Source organism: Amphiprion ocellaris, chromosome 8 (assembly GCF_022539595.1).
Source record: "Amphiprion ocellaris isolate individual 3 ecotype Okinawa chromosome 8, ASM2253959v1, whole genome shotgun sequence".
Classification (NCBI taxonomy): domain Eukaryota; kingdom Metazoa; phylum Chordata; class Actinopteri; family Pomacentridae; genus Amphiprion; species Amphiprion ocellaris.
Window position 1 is genome coordinate 7,064,779 of NC_072773.1, and position 16,604 is coordinate 7,081,382.

Genomic DNA, 16,604 nt, shown 5'->3' on the forward strand with positions numbered 1-16,604 from the left:
AGTCCTGGCCTGTGGTCGTGGCCCTCCTGTGTTGTGCCATGCGCTTGTGTAATGGCTGCTTAGTCTCTCCAATGTACAGGTCAGAGCATTCCTCATTGCACTGCACTGCGTACACCACATTGCTCTGTTTCTCCCTTGGAATTTTGTCCTTGGGATGGACCAGCTTTTGCCTCAGAGTGTTGCTGGGCTTGAAGTGTACTGGGATCTGGTGGGTGTTAAAGATCCTCCTGAGTTTCTCTGAAATTCCTGCCACATAGGGGATGACAATGTTGTTTCTCTTTTTGTGGTCCTCGTCTTTCTTATCCTCCCTGCGCTTTTTTGCTGTTTTGATAAAAGCCCAGTTTGGAGGTGCAGCCATCTGTCCCACCTGCAGTCAGGTGACCCCCAACCACCCTCCTCGAGGGAGGGGTAACGACCGCCCATCAAAGGCTAACGACTCCTAACGAGTCTGTTGGTTTCGGGTCTTTGTCCACTTGTTTTTGCCACCACCCTCCTGGTGGATAAATATCTGGTACTCCCCACCAGGCTTTCAGAACTGAAGAAGCCTCTTGGATGAGAGGTGAAACGTTTTCGACTCACACGAGGTTAGTCCAGTTGCCATAATTTATGCTTGCTTGGGAGTATTTAGGATGATACATGAAACTATACTCTTAGTCCTAACAGGTAAAGGGTTAACAATAAGCCCCAGTTTGGTTTTATTCCATTGCTAATGTTGAATTGGCAAGTTAAGACGAGAAATCTAGTTCCTGTATGTATATATGCATATAGGTATTCTTGTGCCTGCTGTATACGACCCATCTTCCTCCTCTTTCTCTAGCCTCACCTTTCTCTTCTCTGTGTGTACCAATAAAGCACGAAAGCTTCGGAGCGATATTAAAAATCAAGCAATATTTCATTATTCATTTATTCTTTCAGATCTGTTTCTATCTAGGCCAGTGCTTTCCAGGCTCTGGGATGAGCTGATGTTGCTGAGATGTGGATTTCACTGGGACGATTATCTGGCACAGAATCAGGATACTCTCTATTATTAATTTTAATGGAACCGGTCCCCAGCGGTGAAGGGCTACTGTTGCTTGTCACTACTGAAGTCAAACAGTCGCTGCTTGCTCATCCAACACTTTAGAAAAGACTCAGCTAAGGTGGCCTTTCTTCTCCGGAAGAAATCCTTCATTTGCGGGCTGTTTGCAGGCTAATGTATCCAAGTATAAAGTACAGCTATAATCCTGGTACTTGAAAATCCTCGTCTGCTGTTTAAACTTTGTTAAATGTTCTTGTAATCAAACTTAAATCCTTAGTAAGACATTAAAAAACTCAGTGCTTGAAGGTTTTCTCCTCTTTCTGGACAGACATAGGGAAAAGGAGTCTAATTACACCCTTGCTTTGGCAACAACAACCCCTGACAACAGTGGACATGCTGTAAATTTACCCTCCAGAGGTTTCTGGTGTTAATATCAGACACTATCTTTAGCCCGAAGTCTGTAATTAAGCAAAAAGCCCCAAACTTCATATTTCTTCTTTTTCCCTTAAGTATTAATTTGCTCCAATCTGGCCTAATTTAAAGCTGAGCTTCTTACCTACTACGCAGCGGTTCTTGTTGCACGTCAGCATTTATTTCCAATAAAACAGAAGTGAAACTCCTATAATTCATTTACAAGTGGCCAGGGAAGTTAACTTTACTCTTCTGTTCACTGAAAATCAGAAAAAAGTTGCCAACATGTTTTAATGAGCCCACACTGTAGAGCAAGTGTATCATTTATGTCATGAATAGGAAAAGTTTTAGTAACCTTAATTTGGGTGTCTGGTATTGTTTCTATTTTTGAGCGTGGTGCAGGAGTGTATTTCTCACAGCATTCCTTTCACTTCAGGGAATTTAATCCACAAAGACACACTTGACTCGATGGCCAACTGGAAGCCGGAGACAAATGGGATCAAAAGACAAACTTTGGCCATTAGTTTACCTCATTATCTTCGGGCGAGCTGGAGACGCAGGATACGAGGGTGTGTGTAGATGCTGCAGATACTCAGAGGTTTATTTGGTTGCTAGGACTATATATTTGTGTTTAGCTTAAAGTTATCTCTCATCTTAAGACTTTTGTCTGTGGAGGAGATGTGTCAGTTTCATGGTCCCGAGTGCTCCCCCTTTTCTAGCATCTGTCAGCGACTCAAAGTGTCGCTGAAAGGCACTTCAGATGTTTATGTTCTATTAAAGTTTGAATCTTAATCTTAAAGACCGAGGCTTGAACTTAAAGCTGCTTGAGGTTCCTTCCCTTTAAAACTTAAAACTTGGAAGAAAGTGCAAGAAAACTTAAACTAGAATACAGTGAAGACTTGGATTAGTGCTACATTTACGTCAGCACAAAACTGATCTTTCACCTTTTATGTTACCAATCTCACGTTCCCATAGCTGCATAAGAAACCACAAGAATTTGATTCCGTCTGTTTTGCCACTGATGGAAAGATCAGACATGTCCCACAAAAGGTTGAAAGTCAGACTTCCTTTTCCTGTTTAAAAAATAGAGATGATGTCAAGTGGCAGATAGTGTGTTTTATCGCCTTGGCTGGCTTTAGAGCAGAGACCTCTCATAAGTTTGATGCTCAAAGTTGACTGTAATATACTGACTATCCATAACCTTTGCCAGACAGCTCCCTTTTTCCATGACTGCCCATTTGTGAAATGAAAAGTTAGCGTTAATGCCCATTTTTCCAAAGCAAATGTGCATGAAGAAAACCACATGTCTCCAACATGCTTTGAGGCTGAGCCAAGAAGTAAAAAGCACAGATAATTTAAAGACTGCAGCGATTTTTTACTCAGCTGGGCGTGGACCATCGTAGCCTCTTAAGTGTTGATTTGGCTCATATATTAAATTCAAGCAACAGAGGGTAGTAACTGGTCTGTAAAGAGACATGGTAGTGGTTTTCTGAAGAATCTGTCACCGGATCAGGTCACCGAGGGCAATTGTTTCCTCTTGGAATGAATCCACTGCACAGTCATAAACCTCAAGTCTCCAACCTCAGCAACATCAACACACACACACACATCACAGTGACTCAGTGCTTCAGTCAGTTGTTTTTATGCATTTGGCAGCAGGATTACAGAAAAAATCACAAAATATTAGTTGGATTTTGGTGAATTTGTGGCAAATTCTACACTTGTTCACTGTGAATGAATTGCAGGAGATTTTGGTAAACATGTTATTGGGCAACAATTTTAAAAACATAAAAATGTACTAAAACAAAGCTTGAGTGAGTAAAACAATGAACTTACATGCAAGGTGGTAGTCAGGGTATTTATTGCTTTGGGAAGATGCAACAAGTCGTCTTATGGGTGTATTGGTAAAATAAAGACACAACATTATAGTTGGTTAAGGCAAGACCATAATTACTTCTATGGTTTACCCGAATGTATATGTCGCAGAATATGTTGCAGAAAGAATGGAAATTAACTGAATTAATCTCATTGAGTGCCTTTAAATCTAAACTGCGAGTTCTTGAGGCCGTTTCCTCAACATGCACTTGTTGTTTATAACTTGCTTGTACATTTAATTATTATTATTATTATTTTATTCATACTTTACTTATGTTTTAACTGTGTAACTTTATAACTGTGCTTAGTACTTGCTTCTGCCTATCTTGGCCAGGACTCCCTTGAAAAAAAGGTTCTTAATCTCAACGGGATCTCTCCTGATTAAATAAAGGTTACATTTTTTAAAAAAACGTTCTCTAAACGGTTGACAAAATGACTCCAATTATCAGCACGAAACTGTAAAAACAGACAGAATTGTGTGATTTTCCAGTCTCCTACTGTTGTTGAACTAATCGTATGTGGCTTTCACCTCTGCCTGCCCAGAAACTTAACCAAACTAAACTTTAAAATTAGACTTCGTCAGTTATGGGTGATTTATATTTCAGTGATATTTCACCAAACTCACTTTATTCTGCATGTCACATTTAATACTCTGCAAAACGAAAAGTATTTGCAATGACCAAGTTATTGTAAGATCAAAACATTTGCTACTCGTAGGCGCAACCTTGAAGCTATTTTTGACTCTGCTGTGACCTACAGTCTACTATCAATAATTCTGAGACTTTTCTGCTGAACTGCAGGCTGTGTTTACACAAAACCGATATAAGACCAGTGTGGAAACAAATTAAAAGTGCAAATAGTGAAATGTCTACAGTATGTAGAGTCGGCATTTGTTTCCAACATGGGTAACATCTTTGGATACTTTCAAAAATCTTGTACATGTTGATTCCAGGTTTTTCAATTTTTTTAAAGAAGGAATAATCAAAGAAATTCAAGTTTTGATTTTTCTTTTTATTACTTCTGAATTATAACTATGTCATACAGTACAGTAGACATTTCTGAGTTCTCTCTCCATCTAGTCATGGTGTTGCTGTTTCCACAAAGGTGCAGGACTTTATACCGCAGTGAAAAATGAGCCCACAGTGAGTAAAAATGTGACAGTGCACTGGTCTTAAGACAAGGGTTCCCAAACTTTTTAGCCCTCAAAATAACAGCGCCAGAGGCTAGTGAACCCAACAACCATAATGTTATTTTATAGGAGTTCAGAATGACTATAAATAGTCAGTCACCTGCATGCACTAACTGTATTGCTGACTATACCTACCAAAGTAAGATAAGATACCACTTCATTAAATTCTGTAGGAATTCTCTGAAAAACTAGTGGAAGACTTTAGTGTTTTGGTTCCTACACTCAGAGATCAGCACACACCCCAGATGGGACTCGAACCCACAATCCCTGGCTTAGGAGGCCAGTGCCTTATCCATTAGGCCACTGGGGCTGAAAAATGTGATCACATAGCAGAGTCACATGTGGTGTCTTTGTGTGTTTGTTTGGCTACCACATGACTTTGTTGCTATGTGCTAGCCTACACTTTGAAATATGAAAAATAAAAGAAAAAAAGAAAAATGCTGCAAATTTTTTGGACAAATACAAGTCCCATGGAGACAAAGGAAATTGAAACATCATTAACATTTATTGTAAATTTAACAGTTATGGCTAAAATATGCTATTCCTGACCATTTTTATATGACTTCTGCAAATTGTCTCGTGACATCCCCATGTAAACCGCTGGTTTAAGCAAGTCCGAATTTTTGCAACCAGAGTAGACTTTTTGTCTTTGCCTTTTACATTACGATTGTTTAAAAAAAAAAAATTAAAAAAAAAATTAAAAAAAAAAAAATACCGTCTGAAAAATCAGGTGAGAAAACTCACCCGCTACACTAACATTGTTTTGCACTGGGCGGCTCCCAAACCAGACTGCAAGTAACTGTGTGAATGCAAACCAAAGAAAACAGTGTGTTCCCAGCGAACCCTCTCTCAGAAAATAGAAGTGAAAAAACAAATGAAATTAAAAGTAAGCACAGAACAGATTCTAATGTGTGTGTAGTAGCGTAGCCACTCAAACCGAACAGTCTGACGGTGATGATGATGAATAATCACTCATGCTAAGGTCAGAGGTCAAGCTGTCCACGTGGGTCTGGTCTGTCAGTGACACAGTCCAGACGTAGTGTGTTTGGTTTGAATTCCGCAAAGGTGTGTGTGTGTGTGTGTGTGTGTGTGTGTGTGTGTGTGTGTGTGTGTGTGTGGGTGCATATGTTTGAATGTGTAAGAAGATTTAAGTCTGTGTGGAAAAGTAAGAAGCAATGAGCTGGAAATTAGCTTTTGTGTGTTATGATATCTTACAGTGGCTCCACAAAAACAGACAGAACAGGAGGTGAAGAATCTGACAGACTGTAAGATGGTTTGCAGTGTTTAAAATGAAATGATCGAATGAGTGACAGTTTCAGCTCCAGATATCTGCTCAATATTGGTTCAATCCGACTTGGTGGTGGTCAGAGAGAAAAATGAGCCCTGTTTGTTCCAAAATCCATCCTGTATCCTGTGAAGGGTGGCAGACAATTAATTCTGCATCTGTGACAACTCACAACGCCCCAACAGAAAGACAAGCACGTCAGGATTTCAAACACTGCAACTGCTCGTTCTGCATTCTGACACTCGGTCGCAGCAGGAGTTTAAGGCACTGAGAACACCTGCACCAACACAGCCAGACACTTTTGTGAAAGACATAAAGCAGTGCGATCTTGGCATAAGAGAGAAAAACGGCGAGGCGGTGAGAGTTTTTAACTGCCGTGTGCATGTGCGCGGTGTGTCAGAAATGATTTTGTGCGTGCACACTCTCGTGCACGTCTCCACATGAGTGCCCATCTGTGTGCCTATGGGCTTTGTTCCCAGGCTTCTGCAGGCCTCCCACTGTAATTGCACCAGTAATTGGTGAAGTGATAACCCCATTTCCACAGGAAATGTGCCCCGGTTTCCTCACCCCCGCCAACACCACCCCCCTCTGGTGGAGCAGCCACCAAAGACCTCCCCCTGGGAACGTTGCACCAGACAGCTAAAGTTCCCTGGGGCTCAGTGAGTAGATGAACAGACGGACAAAGACAGAGGAAACTACACACATGTAGCTTTGAAATTACACTCACATGGACAATGCTTTAGGCTGTGAGAGCATAATTGGAGAGATTAATATTAAGTGTAGCTTATTGTGTGTGTGTGCGTGTGTGTGTGTGTGCGTGCGTGCGTGCGTGCGTGCGTGCGTCTGGATGTAGAAACAAGAAGAACTCAATAAAACACCAGAAAAAGAACAAAGTAGGACTCCCATGAGTGCGATAACAATTGAGATAGCAACTACATCCTTTCATCATCCTCTCTTTCATTTTTATCTTACATGTCAGTCATATTTCACTGTGTCTACAAACTTCTACAAGGCTCACAGAACTATTCTTATTTTGTACTTGAAATATGTTGCAAGGCCTGCGCTCAGCTGGGAAAGTTTCCTCCATAAAACTTGTCAGTATTCATGAAGTCTGAAGTAATCCAGCAGTGCCAGCTTGCTAATGAAAGCAGCACATCCTACCTGTCCAGCAGCGCACAGACCACGTTTTCAGGTCGTTCTTGTGATGCCAGTATGGAAAAGCTGTATTGACGTTCACTGTTTTGTGTGCCAAATTAATCCTCTCCTTTCACACTCTTTCTTTCCTCATTCCCGTTGTGTTGACATCGCTGCACCTTGGCTGCAAGCCTCACTTTGACATTCACAGCTGAGCTCAGAGCTGCTGATTTATGCTAGAAGACATCCCATCATTACTGTAAAAGTGGACGCAGAAGGTGACAGAGTAATCTTAACAGACCTCTTGAATATTCAGTTCTGAAGTTGTAATTTTTTGTTGATTTCTTATCAAGTGACAAACATTTCCTGTCACTTTCTGAGCTGGAATTAAAGTTAGTTCCAGAAGACAAATACTCTGACAAACACTCTATTGTTTACTTGTTTACCTGCAAGATAATCGATAATCATAAAAATCTGTTTGAGTGGTTTAAAAATAACATTTTCTTGAAATATAAATGTTTTATGTTTTTTTACACCTTTGTTACAGTAAAGTGAGCATTTCTGAGACATTTGAGGAGGTCATTCTTGGGTTTTGGGAAGCAAAGATCAACATTTTCTGCCGTTTTCTGACACTTTATAGGCCAAAAACTAAGTTAATTGACTGTGAAAATAAGTGTTTGTTGCAGACCTACTCTAAACACAACAAAATACGATCCAAAGCAGGCAATGAGTGGGACAAGTTTACAAAATTATGTAAAAAAAAATGCAGTTAACATATAAAACATTTTTCAAAGTGCCTCCATGTCTAACCAATAATGACAAAAACTGTGGCTCTAAACACAATTGATATTTTACAACTTACCATTTCCAATCTTATGTTCCATTGCTTTCATAGTTATATTCCAAAACCCTGCCTGCAGTTCAGCCTCACTCTGCTGAAAAGTCCTTGAATTTTTGTCAACTGACTGTTTGTCGCAGTTCAGTCAGTTGTAGCTTACTGGTTGCACCTAGAAATGCAGAATTTATTTCTTTTTTTTTTTTTTACTGAATCTGATTAGAGCAAATGGTTTATTTTGGCTATTCTTAAACGAGATGTAGAATAAAGGATTTTTGTTGAAATATTTCAATTTTAAGCTTAGATTTGGTTAAGTTTGCCAACAGATGAGTGGTTTAAGAACTGCAGAATCTCTCTGTTTTACAGCTTCTGGTTCTGATGAATGATGTGATTTTGTTGATTTATAAAAAGACAACATGCTTAGAAAAATCTTGACATTAGCTTGTTTGAGACTGTCATTTACATTCGCGTTAAATTGCCCTCATCTGTTCTATCTTTCTTACTGCCTCTGTTTGGCAGCACACATCCACAGCAGGTTTCTGCTGCTGTCTGCACTTTACCGCACTGTGTCTGAATCATTCTTTACAGTGTAGTCATGAATCCTGACACCTATAGCTGCTGAACTATTTATAGCAACGTAATTCGAATATAATGAATTCATTTTAAAGCCACTGTTTTTATCACATGACTGTCGTCTCTGCAGCAAAACATGTAGCAGATGACATAATGCACATAACAGCGCTGGTGATTAATTTAAACTCGGTGTTGGTTTGCTGTGTCAGGACTTCTCTTGAGGGAATGACAAAATTGCTCTTCATTTCTGCTTTTGTACACATTTATTTACAGTAGTGTACAGCGGCTTGACTCCAAGGCTGAAGCTTCACATTTGAAGTGACAAACATGAGTATAAAAACACTTTGTCACTGTGTTGGTTAGTGAAAAACTCCATCAGTCTAAAGTCGATTTAAAAACAGCTCGACCAACACAAAAGAGAAGTTTCATCTTGGATCGGCGTCTGAACTGCCCCATTTCATGGTATTGTGCAGGTGTATATGTTCATGAGAATGCATTGCTGTGTGTTCGTGCATCCGTGTGCATGTTGTGCAATGTAGGAATGTTCTTAGCTGTATCACACGCTGCACATTTTCTCTAATCACATCGAGGTCCATCAGAGCTCCCATGACCAGCAGCCTTTAATCTAATGTTCACCGTGGGTAAAAATATCCACCCACTGACACACAGACGCACACATACACGAGCAGCGTATAAACAAAAACACTCAAGGCAGAAAACAAGGACAGGCAGACACTGACATAAAGGAACCATTCATGCACACACTTGTTCTTCTGTGCCCGTGTGAGTGCATGCATGGACCCGCAGGATTATGTCTTTAGCATGTCTGTTCTTTTACATCTTAACCTTTTCTGTCTTGGATTCCAAGTGACAGGAGTCAGAGGCCAATTGGCTGCGATCAGAGGTCGCAACCCTCATTGACCTCGCTGTCAGCTTGATGTTGATAAGAGTGGCTGCACTCAGCAAGTCTGTGTGTGGAGAATGTAATCAGACTGTGCTGCTTTCAACTCCTTTTCGCTGTTTCAGTTACCTGTTTTTACTTTTCTGTCCTTCATTCTTACCATATACACTATATTGCCAAAAGTATTTGCTCACCCATCCAAATAATCAGAATCAGGTGTTCCAATCACTTCCATGGCCACAGGTGTATAAAATCAAGCACCGAGGCATGCAGACTGCTTTTACAAACATTTGTGAAAGAATGGGTCACTCTCAGGAGCTCAGTGAATTCCAGCGTGGAACTGTGATAGGATGCTACCTGTGCAACAAATCCAGTCGTGACATTTCCTCACTCCTAAATATTCCACAGTCAACTGTCAGCTGTATTATAAGAAAGTGGAAGTGTGTGGGAACGACAGCAACTCAGCCACCAAGTGGTAGGCCACGTAAACTGATGGAGTGGGGTCAGCAGATGCATAGTGCGAAGAGGTGGCCAACTTTCTGCAGCGTCAATCGCTACAGACCTTCAAACTTCATGTGGCCTTCAGATTAGCTCAAGAACAGTGCGTCAGCAGAGAGCTTCATGGAATGGGTTTCCATGGCCGAGCAGCTGCATCCAAGCCATACATCACCAAGTGCAATGCAAAGCGTGGGATGCAGTGGTGTAAAGCAGCCACCACTGGACTCTAGAGCAGTGGAGATGCCTTCTCTGAAGTGACCAATCACGCTTCTCCATCTGGCAATCTGATGGACAAGTCTGAGTTTGGCGGTTGCCAGGAGAACCATACTTGTCAGACTGCATTGTGCCAAGTGTAAAGTTTGGTGGAGGGGGGATTATGGTGTGGGCTTGTTTTTCAGGAGCTGGGCTTGGCCCCTTAGTTCCAGTGAAAGGAACTCTGAATGCTTCAGCATACCAAGACATTTTGGACAATTCCATGCTCCCAACTTTGTGGGAACAGTTTGGAGCTGGTCCCTTCCTCTTCCAACATGACTGTGCACCAGTGCACAAAGCAAGGTCTATAAAGACATGGATGACAGAGTCTGGTGTGGATGAACTTGACTGGCCTGCACAGAGTCCTGACCTCAACCCCATAGAACACCTTTGGGATGAATTAGAGTGGAGACTGAGAGCCAGGCCTTCTGGTCCAACATCAGTGTGTGACCTCACAAATGCACTTCTGGAAGAATGGTCAAAAATTCCCATAAACACACTCCTAAACCTTGTGGACAGCCTTCCCAGAAGAGTTGAAGCTGTTATAGCTGCAAAGGGTGGACCGACGTCATATTGAACCCTATGGATTAGGAATGGGATGTCACTTACGTTCATATGCGAGTCAAGGCAGGTGAGCGAATACTTTTGGCAATATAGTGTATCTTTCACACTAGTGATAAGTGACAAGTGTGTGCTATTTTCACTAAAAAAAACATGCTAAATGTTGCCATTATTTTACATTTTTTTAAGCACACCACTCCCTCCTACTAACGAAAATCCACCCCACTTCTCTCACCATAAAATAGATCTAGCAGTTGCAAATAGTGTCATGCTAAGCTAAATGTTTTTGCTCGATCCAACAGGAGTCAACTACAACAAGAGTAAGAATTAAAATTCAATGTTTTGCTACAAAAACCCATTGCAAAGAGCTTCCACGTATGAATGTTCAACATTTTGTAAGAATCTGTATCACAAATACCAGCGGGAACATGAAAGGCGGTCAATAATATAGAAATTACTATCTAGCTATTGTCAAACTAATGTAATTTTAAATTTAAAGCTGCCTACAACTCATAACTCATGTCTATATGCTCCTTTCTCCACTATATTTTATTAGTTTTTGATTTCTTCCCTACTTTGTAAGGCATCTTACCTTAATAAGATGTATTATGTTTTATTATTATTATTATTATTATTATTATTATTATTATTATTATTATTATTATTATTATTATTATTATTATTATTATTATTATTAGAATTAATAGCTGCAGGATTGTTTGGGGATGAAATCAGTTTTGAAGACATACAAGCTTTGATCAAAAAGTTCAGAGACTGTTCGCATAACATGTGCTAGCAGGTCAGGATGTTGCATGACAGTGCACTACAGGGTGGGTTATACATGTTTTTATGAACACTGGTAAGTGTAAATTTGCAATTTCTAAATGGTTCTTGAACTTGAGCAGAGAAAAAAAACATCAAATTCTATGTCAGTCAGCAGTTAAAATGATCCAGTCTTCATGTTGAGGATTGTTGCTGGTGACAAGAGGTGGGTCCCCAGCTACCATCAAGAGAAGAAACAACAGTTTTTGCAGTAGAAGAGCTGCAGTTTCTGAATCCGGGCATCTTGCATGTTATTTTCTTAAACATTCATGCAATTGTGCACCAGGAACTCATTCCCTAGTGTCGGACTGTGACGGTAGAGTTCTAAAGTAATGTCCACAAGGAGAATATTTGGCGCAAATCACAGACGCACTGTTTTTTTGGCCACAATAAAAAAAACGATATCGCCCCGCACTGGTTCTACTCTCCAGATTTCGTCCTCTTTCCCAAAATGAAATTCAAGTTGCAGAAGCGCTGGGACACTGTAAAAGTATACTTCAACAGGAATGTCAGCCAAATTGCAATTAGGTATGGTTTTTGATTTGTATAGACACATAGATCACGTAACTTATTTAACAACCCTTATACACAGATTAAAATATTATTTGGCCTCTTCGTAACAGCCAGTTACTCCCCAGTATGAAGATGCATCTGATACTTTCATGATGTTCTTTGCTTTATGTCCTCCCCTTTATGTGCCATACAACAACTCCCTATTTTGATATCAGACTGTTCTTCCAGCTTTCAGTGCAATTTGAATCGAGAGTCCTATCAAAAGAAAAAAAAAAGAAAAATCAATTTTAATTCAGAGTTTCTGAAAAGGCTGCAGAATTGGAGAACGAATTGCCTCTGGGTCAATAAAATCCTCACAAACTGCTGCCGACGAATGCTGAAACTTTCACTAATGTGTTCAATTTGACTTCTCAAAGCATCCATTCAGAAGTTATTGCGGATTGTGAGGAGAATTTGTTGACCCTTCGTGGCCTCGCTTGGTTAATAACAGCAGAAGATTCTTGTCTCGGCAGGTGTTTGTCTTAACATCCTGTTGAATACGACACAGATGATGCTTTTTGCATCGTGAAATATCTGTAAATGCATGTGGTTGGTGGTGTTGGTGGTATTCATGAATGTGCTGGTGTGCCCTCCCATTAACTAAATGGCTTTGATGCCTTGGAAAAACACCCCATTATTCCAAACTGTGCTGCCTGTTGATGAGAAGTGTTGGCCAAATCATTCATCTGTGCATGGTGAGTGGCGGAGGGTGAGGAAGTGAGGCCAAGAGACACCCCTTGGCATCCCCCTCCACCCCAACAAATTATGTCGGCATGGTTGCTGTTACCAAGGCGACTGTCCCAAGAGTTAGGGTGGGGTGGGTGCAGCTGGTGTTTCATAGCTTAGTCAGGGGTGTGCATGGTGGAGAAAAGAATGTGTTTCTTTTTTTCGTACTGAATAAGAGCCATTCATCGTTGTGGGGTCAAGATGTTTGACTGGGGCAAAGTTTTCCAAAGATTCTGTGCATGCAGGATAAAGAAAGCAATACGGAGCTGTATCTAAATTTGTTTCGGTATTGAACATGTGCTGCTGGCTCACCAACTGCACCAGTTTTCATCTTTGCAGTTGTACATGTCTGGGTTTATTGGCGCGTGTGTTGACAAAGCCACTCTCAGTTCCCCTCTTGCAGATCTGAGTCTCATCCTCGATGCTAAAAGTGCTGATTTAATGAACTCTAAAGCGAGTATGTGTGCCGTATGTCAGCCTGTCTGACCCAGTAGCATCTCGTGATGGCAACAGATGCTGAATGTTATGGGTGTTTCCACTGCAGAGGTGGTTTCACATTCAATTAAGCCGAGCTTTTTCCTTCATATTGAATTAAACAAGGTCATGCTGCCTCTTGTGGCATGCAGACTGTAATTCAGATGAAGTGCCGGATGCTTGAGTAGGCAAAGCGAGCCGTGCATTCCACCAGGGTTTGATTCTCTGTGAAGAGAGTGGCTCCCGCAAACGTCCTTCCTTTCAAATGGAAGCTGCGAGGCTGAGACATTGAGGAGATATGCTCAGAATTCAAGGAGTTTCAACCTTGAAATGACTGTTGGCAGCTACGTAAATGGACTGTTTTCAAAGGTGATTTTACATTGTTTGGAGTTCAACAGTGTGTTTAGGAGTACGTAAGCAGATGAGACCACAAACTGAAAAAGTTATGAGTGCCAACATGAATTCAAAGTAAACATAGCTGAACATGCTAGCTCACTGGGAAACCTACAGTAAATTTTTACATTTTCCAATGCAGCGTCTTAAAAAAAAAGTCAGTTTGTTTGTCATTTTATAATAGTGCAATGACAGTTTCAAAGATATTGATTGTTCTGTGGTAATATAATGTGATACTGAAACCTGTGTAAACTCTCCTGAAGCGGTTTCATTTTTACTCACTGTGGGCTAATTTTTCATTGCAGTATAAAGTCCTGCACCTGCATGGAAACAGAACAACCACAGCTTGGAGAGAGAACTCAAAAATGTCTTGGAGCAATGGAAAGCCACAAAGTCACCATTCCATAAATCATAGAAAAAAAGATAAAAGAAAAGTTGGATTTCCTCGATTGCTTATTTTACAAAAAAATTAAATCCCTGGAATCAACATGTTCAACAGTTTCCCAAGTGCTCATAACTATTAACACTAAAAAATGGTTATTCTTCAATACTATAAACATTTATTACTTGCTCTATTTGAACACAGCCTGCAGTTCAGCCAGAAAATGTTTGAATTTTTGTCATGTGACTTTTATTCATACATGAGTCACTACTGATTTCTCTGTTGTGTGAATAAGTGCAGAATTGTTTGTGTTTTACAGAATCTGGTTTTAATTTTTGTTAACTTTCAAATGACATACACCATAAAGTGATTCAGATTAAACATCCCAATTTTAAACTTTGATTTGGTCCAGGTTTCATGACCAACTGGCATGTCACAGATGAGTAGTTCAAGGACAGATGGAAAGCTAAAAACTTCATTATTCTATCTGTTTTTCCAGTTTCTAGCTCTGATAGACAGTGTAATTCTAGAGACATCATGCCTTTCAAGCCAGACAGGCGATAAAAAGATTTACGAATACCAGAAAAAAGCATAATAATTAAATACAAATAAAGTCTGTCCTAGTTTATTGTGGTACACACTGACTGTCATCCTTGTGTTTATCTTACGACCATGTGTGTTTTCAGTTTTAACATAAATGTTAACCACTTTGTGTTATCGCACACGCAACCAACAAATCTATGTTAACAACAATAAACTTTATTTTTATATCTAAATAAGGTTTGCAAGTGCTTTATAGAGTAAAAACAACAAACAGGAGAATGTATTAATTACAAAAACAGTAAGAAGATTAGGGGCATCAATCAATACATTAAATAAGCAGTAACCTAAAACATAATAAAACAAATGGTGTAGGAGGTTAGTGTTAAGGCTACACAAAAGTGCATTTAAAGAAGAAATGAAGAACAATTTAGCATCCTAACCTCCTCTGGAAGGTTGTTTTAATGATTGGGAGCCATGATAGCCGACACTTTGTCAAATTTTCTCTTTAATCTAGAAGGATAAACCACCAGGAAAGCAGCATATTGCCAATTTTACTGTCCTTTCTGAAAACTTTCTTAATGTAAGCAGCCTAGCTCGTCCTGCGTGTAGCTAAGAAGTTGTGTACGTTACTTACTAGTTGCTGATTAAGAGGAATTACTTCACTTTTTCCCAACAGTGGGCAAAAAGCTAATGTCAGAGAAATGGAACTATAACAAGGTTCAACAAATATTATGACATTTGCTTCAGATGACAATGATTACAAATGGATCTTGAAAATAGGTTGCACAACTCTGGAACGTCACTTCAGCCTAAAAAATCCTCTGTTAAGACGTGGCGATCTGCTAGGTTTACTGTAGAATTTAGGGATTCGGTCAAGCAAACATAAGTGATCGGCCAGATCTGGAGAAAGTTTATTCATAATAACAATTTAATCAAAAGTTTCCACCAAAACCTTCCTTTGTAAACTGTCCAGGTTTTAATCTCCGGCATGAACTGTTTTGAAGAAAGTTCCTCGAAAAAACAAAGCACAAAAGCACAGAATCTGTTGAATTCATTGCACGTTCTGGAATTAATGAAAGCTAGATCAGCGTGAAGCAAAACCATTTATCTCCACTGGCCGTTTTCTGAATATTAACACAGTGAGATTTCACCCTGAGCTGCAGTGGAAGTTTCTACTATCTACCATTAATGTGTGAGACCATTCCTTCCTACTGCGACTGTTTCTCTGTTTCGGATTATTTCTACATTTCCATTGAGTCATGTGTTCTTTTCTCATTTCCTTTCTGCTCATCCATCTCTTGTGTTTTTGCCTCACTGTCAGCATGTTGTGGTTCCTCTAATTTCCCTCTCCAGGTTTGGCCTTTACTTTCTTTGTCATTTTTCCTCCTCCTGCCTTCTCCCACATCCATCCTTCACCCATCAACCATCCAATCATCATTTTTCACCTTGTCGTCACGGCACTTTTCCTGTCTCTCGTCTCACCTTTTTGCCTCTTTTTTTCATCTCGTTCTCCTCCTCAATCCACCTATCTATGCTCCATTTTTCACTCTGTTATTACACTACCATTTTCCATCGCGCTCTTCCCCTTCATCCCGCTTCCCTCCTGATTCCACATCCTCCTCAATCCACCCACACGTCCATCATTTTCCCCCAGTATGTCATCGAAACATGTTTTTTACAGGAGCTCTCTCCTCCGCCCTTATTGACCTTTTCTCGCCCGATCCCCATCTGTCTTCTCCTATTCCTCTTCCTCCTGCTCATCCTCATCGCCATCCATCAATATGTATTAATTTCCTGCATCAGAATCTCTCTCGGTCCTCCCTCCCCTTCTCGTCTGTCGATCATAGCATTGTGTTTTGACATTTTTTCCGCTTTCTCATCTCGTAGCTGTCTTCACCCATCAGACCGGTTTCATCTCGTTGTCACTTTGCTGTGTCATTTTTCTCATCTTTCCTCCCTGCTGTTCATCATCCCCTCACTTCCTCTCTCCAACTCTATCCACCTTTTGCTATTTTGCCCTCTCAGATTTATTTTCGGGTTTGAATACACGTGGAAAAATAAAGACAGCAATGATCACATTCAACAAATACCTCATTTTATGCGCACAGTTTCTTGATACAACAGAAGAAATGGGCTTCATTCAATTTTTGGTTTGTTCAGTTTACTTAATTACAGTCAAG

General features: G+C 40.2%; 1 protein-coding gene and 1 non-coding gene across 3 annotated transcripts in view; one reads left to right on the forward strand and one right to left on the reverse strand.

The window, feature by feature from the left end:
- The window catches only part of sema3h (sema domain, immunoglobulin domain (Ig), short basic domain, secreted, (semaphorin) 3H), a 90,192-nt gene that overhangs the window by 11,114 nt on the left and 62,474 nt on the right, over positions 1 to 16,604 (forward strand). The window lies entirely within an intron of this gene.
- trnar-ccu (transfer RNA arginine (anticodon CCU)) lies at positions 4,731 to 4,803 on the reverse strand. The gene has a single exon. It is a non-coding gene; the product is annotated as a tRNA-Arg (tRNA).